This window comes from Montipora foliosa, chromosome 12 (genome assembly GCF_036669935.1).
Source record: "Montipora foliosa isolate CH-2021 chromosome 12, ASM3666993v2, whole genome shotgun sequence".
Lineage (NCBI taxonomy): Eukaryota > Metazoa > Cnidaria > Anthozoa > Scleractinia > Acroporidae > Montipora > Montipora foliosa.
The window spans coordinates 10,315,016-10,320,759 of record NC_090880.1 but is presented as its reverse complement, the minus strand read 5'-3'; positions in this window follow the sequence as shown (position 1 = coordinate 10,320,759).

Genomic DNA, 5,744 nt, shown 5'->3' with positions numbered 1-5,744 from the left:
TTTTGTTGCTGGTGCGTGCTGTTTCCCTTTTCAGAGGTTTATGTGGGATGTAGGACACTCTTCTCGTTGGGTTCCTCGAACACTCTCTCGACTATCCCCTCTTCTAGCTGATCATTGAATGATTTCATCGTACTTGTCAATTACAGTATGTCTGGATGTCTCGGCTGCCAAACTTCATTACTAGTTCTTCTAGTCTTGCCCCCCCCCCCCCCCCGATGCTGACCATGTCTCGTTTGTGAGTAGATGACCATGACCCGGGCCTGCCAACAACAAGCCACTCTTCATACAAACCTTCCTCATGTCAGTGTAGCTGCTTGATGAACTTCACCATACACGGCTTCCCCCTGGTCTGTCTCCCTGCATCTATCTCCCGGAAGTCCCAAGACATATAAACTACAGCAGTTTAGCAGTACCTTGCTCAAGAAGGTAAAGTTGGACTAGGTTCTCGACGCGATCCCCTCGAAACTCGATTCTCGCCGTCGCGAAGGTCGAGACGTTTGAGTTTTGAAACCGCCGAGAATCGAGGCCTGGAGAATCAAGACTCGAGAATCGAGAGGTCGAAGAACTTTGAGAAAGAGAACTTTGGAATATGCATAAACTCGAGAAGAAAATGCGCAAGGAGGCGATCGGTGGAAACGATGTATGTTCTAGAAGATAAGTATTGAACAACTTCACTGCAAACGGAGAAAAAGAAGCCTTTGTGACGCAATATTAATGTTGACTCTAAGCAAGGCTTTCCAATGTTCCATGGTTGTGGAGAGTGCCTCGGTGCGAACCTTGGTGAAGCGAAGGCCCGGACGCAGACCACGCCGAAAAGAAATATTTATCTTCATTATCCCGCTCGGAATGTATGAGTAACACCAACGTTTCGCGCGATCTTATTCACTTGTGTCGAGAAAATCTAAACGTACGATGCTCGAGTTTCCCGAATTGCGTTCCCCAGGCACAAACCGGGTCACAAACTCAGCAAAATGACCCCCCCCCCCCCCACCCCAACGTACATTGTAATTTATACGGCAGTAAAAAGGTTATGAAGCCTGTTGGTTCAAAAGTTGGGCTGGTTGTAATATTAAAAAACTGGAATTCCAACTACCATCTGCGGTCTTTCCCATCGTGGACAAAAGCTGGATTTGAAACTTTATCGTCAAAAATCATCAAAAGACGAATCAAGGTCAATTATGGTCACAATTCTGCTTGCTCGTTTTGGGGATGTCAAGAGAAATAGAAAGGGAAAATATAACATGCTCTACGAAAACCTGTGCCACCGGTTACAATATACGCAATTATCGCTGTATTTAAAGCCAACCCCACGACCACAATCGATGGGGGTTAAACGTGGAAAATCTCACCTTCGCATGTTGTATTTAAAAACTTGTCAGATACATTTACCATGCGCGAGTCCCAAGCAATACCTCCATGAACATAAATCGTGCCATTAAAGCGTCAGGTTTTAAGTTTTGAAGCCAACGCTGAGCATTTCAAGTTGATTGTAGTGAGAGGCAGCCGATTTTGTATACAATGATCAGCAACAGCTTATTCATCTGATAGTCGCACTTTGAGGAAAGGAATTTTTTGAGACGACCGGAACATGTCGTGCATACTTCCGTACAGTCAAGCAGAAACTACGCACTTGATATCCGACCTCGCTTATTTCCGAGACGCATGTACAACACACAAAGGGGCGCTTTGCTGTGTCTAATATTGAATTTCTCGAGAGCATCAGTCAAGCCATTCAAGCTCAGTTATTTTTCTTCGATCTCAAAACGTCGAACAGACTCCAACTCGCACAGGTTGCGTAACTCGACTCGCGAGACTCGATTCTTGAAATTTTCACGAGATGTTATCGCAGTCCTCGAGATCGAGTTTCGGGACTCTGCGAGTGACTGTCAACTTACCTTTGATTGGTACTGTGTGTAGTCATAATCTGCTTGCGTGATGAGATTGTTCAAGTAAATGTTTAGAGAGGCATCTGTTTCTTACATCCAGAGGAAATAATCGCCCCAGCCTAGCCCTAGTGAGCTCAGCAATAGACTCAAATGGATCTACCAATCACCATTGGTTTTGTCTCAGTTTTGATTCTTGATGTTGCTCACTGGCCGCTGTAGTACATGTAATATAGGTGGATGAAAAAATTCAGCTTTCTTGTCTTTTTTCTTCCGTAACCTACTCCTTTCGAGGTGAGGATTGCTTGCATTATCGATCTTCATAATGTGGGTTTGAGGCCTGTAAGATCCCCTTATCTACCTTGTTGACCTGTTCCATCGACACTTAGCAACCTTCACTTTGTACACTTCATACTTTTTGGCGTCGTAGTAGCATGAAGCAGTCATTTCTATCATGTTCTGTTGTTGGAAGCTTGTTAAGCCGTTCGACTAGAGCTAGAACTGACGCATACTTATCTGAACTACCCAGCCACCGCTGTGTCCAGTAATGCCTCTACCACATTGAATGCCAGCTCAACCACCAGATCCACCACCCAGAACTGGATAGGCAATAACGGCAATCCCCTTGGTTTGACCACCTGTTCACATGCTTGAAATTTAGCCTTTTCCAACTCCAATGTCTTCATCCAAGATTTGTTTCCGTTCTTCTTCAAGTTTTTTCCTCTTCGGCTGATCTAATACAGCAGCTACCTTGTTGTTTTTGATTTGCAACTCCTGAACTTGCAATTTTAACCGCTGATAGCATGTTTTGTCAATTAATAGATTCTAAAGTGCTACCCACTTTCCTTTGAGGCCTTTTTCATCATCGGTGTTCAGAGAATTTTCCCTGTATCTTCTACCATAAAGTTAAGCATTTTCAGTTTACCTTCGATCTTCTCTTGCAATGTTTTGATCTCGCTGATGTTGGACATTTGGTTTTGGTGGAAAACCTTTGTGTTTGAATTCCTCTTGTCGCTGGTCCTGAAAGCAGTCCTGGCAGGTGTTGGCACTTGTGGCGCAATGAGTCTTGACCACTTGTTTCACAACAGTGAAACTTTCAGACGCATTTATTTCCATCGCAAGTGGTGGACAAGTTCGTTTTTTTGTCACTTGGACTGGTCTCCAACCGGCGTTTCTTGTGACATCAGTCCATCGGGTCACAAATAGTGTCATTGTTCTGCATCCTATCTTTTCGGTTGCTGACTAATCTCACTTCGTTGGTTGAACAACCAAACATGTTCTGGTACCGCACTTAATCCAACGATGCAGCACCACAGTTTCTTAAGAAACTACCTCCTTATTGCTTGGACGAAAAAAATAAGCTAGCTCATATATTCTAATGCGGACACTATTGCGAAAATAGTATATACTGTGTAGGCGTTCGATAATGAATTAAAAGTATTATACGCATATTATTTGCATTTTAGTGTATAGATTTTGTTACATTTAATCAATGAGCTGCAACTTTATACATCTGGTGCAGCCAGCAACATAGACGTGAATCATGAACTGAACTGTGTGACATATTCCATGAGAAACTTGCCTAACCCCGAGAGCACGCTTTAGCGGAATCTCCCAGATATGCATTACGCACATTGCGAAGTTATATACTTGCATTGTAAGTTGGTTTTGAACTTTGCCCGTTTGCAATCACGGGTCCTTAATGAACTTGTGGGGTGACTCAGGTCTCTAGTCAATAACTGAAATGTTTCCATGACTGGAGTTATTAAGTAATGGGTTGGTGTCGTTTTAGCCAGACAATTATGTATATTTCTCCCTAACACAAAATTACAAGTAATAATAGCTTAGACTAGTGCCCAGGCCAGCCCCATGAAGGAACAGTGTGATGTTCATGCAAATACTAATTAACTGTCTGGGCAAATTGTTAAATTCTGAGCAAAAGGAAGATCTGAAAGGGAACATGACCCTATAAATGAAGAAAACATATTTCTGCAAGCATGGAACTTAAACAGTGTTTCCACATACTATGTAACGTATTATTCCCATCACCCCATTGCACTAAAAATATGGTATATGTCTTAATGTCGTATGGCGGAAACATTCTGGGCAAGAGATCAAAGGTGTTTGTTGGTATCAATTAAGTTAATAGACCCAAGGGGATAACTCAATGTTGTACCATTTGGGACTGAAAGGTTTGTCTACAGCTATTTCCACGTCATTTATGGTAAACACTGGTTGATAAGCGTGCCACTCATATATCAAAAATTGCAGTATCTGAAGTACTTCATTCTGTGAAACAGATGAGCTAAAGTAAAGTCTTGGTCACATTGGAGCGATCATTTTTAATTCGGACAAATACCAAGACCCAAAGACATCATTAACCTCTGAGCAGGATATGTCACCTTGTGTGCGAAACAATGAAGGCTTTGCTGTGTGAACGTCTTTTCTGCAGTTTTTCCGTGAAACTCCTCAGCCCTTAATGTTGAACCGGCCGCCATTGTTTGAGGTTCGTTTACAAGTTTACATTCTGGCTATGGGGTGTGTTTGATTCCAGATATCCATCGTTTTTATGACGGGATTCATGCTAAAATGCTAAAAATGCTATTTTAAACAAATCTTTATTATCGTTGTTGCTTCAAAATGCCATACATAACGTTTTAAATCACCACACCACATATTCTTATTCAGAATAGGGTCAATTGACTCACACTTAGTTGGCCACGCAAAGCAACCCGAAAGATTGCCTTCAGCTCTTCTTCGTGTTGTTGGCTTGGCAAGCCATCTATGCGGTTACAAACTCCACTTGCCGAAATATTTGCCATTGAAGTTGGAAACAATGGTGGAGAAACGGTCGGTCCATTTGCCACACAAGTCTCAAAAAAATTGCTTTGTGCAAGTGGAAACCTCGATTTAATGAACTACTATATCACGAAAGCCTCGGTATAATGAACGATATTCAGCCCTGCCAAAGTTACAGTAAATTGTATGGAACAAAAACCGCGATATAAGGCGAACCTCGAGCATATACCCTTACACAACCTACAGAAGCCCCAAATGATTAAAATTATTCACCATATCACGCAGAACATGGCAAACTAGCGTGACACCACACAGAGAAACTACTAGGACAGCCACAGGCCAACACGTGGATGAACAGCTATTCCTTGTAGTGAAGTCTGTCCTACTCCGACAAAACCACTTCAACACTTCCCGAAACAGCTCATAATGCGATGATCGCAGGGAGGATACGCATCGGTGAACGACTGTATTGCGACCACATAACCCACAGAGCCACTTTCGTCCACGTTTTGTCTCATATGAGCTCTATTGACCGTTTTAATTTTTTTTTTTGAGACTTTGTTGAGCTACAAAGGATGTAAGTGTGCACGGAAGCGAAATTTAGTTGACCGACCAATGCCTTGGTGTTATTCTCTGTTTTGATGGCCACTTCCACGAAAAATTATCCTCTTGTTGTCATATAAAACAGGTGACAACCATGTTGAAAGTGTGTAATGAAGGCATATAGACTTAATAAAGCACAAATGCTTATTGACAGTAATCGTTCAGACCCAGAAATGCTGTGTGTAGCGAAATGTAACACCATAAAGAAACAATTATTAATATACCTCGATAACATTTTAGTTGCTTTCCCGCAAATTGTCTATATAACGAAACCTTGATATAACAACTCAAACAATTTCCCAGCCCTTGGCACGGAAACGAGGAGAGCACACAGTGACTGTATTTGCACTCTTAACAGAGGGTCAATCTCTGCAAAGGCGGTGAACAGTCATCATAATTTTTTACATAGTAGCTGTTGAGAGTTGTGGTTTTAAAACAGGCTTTATTCAGTGGTCTCGG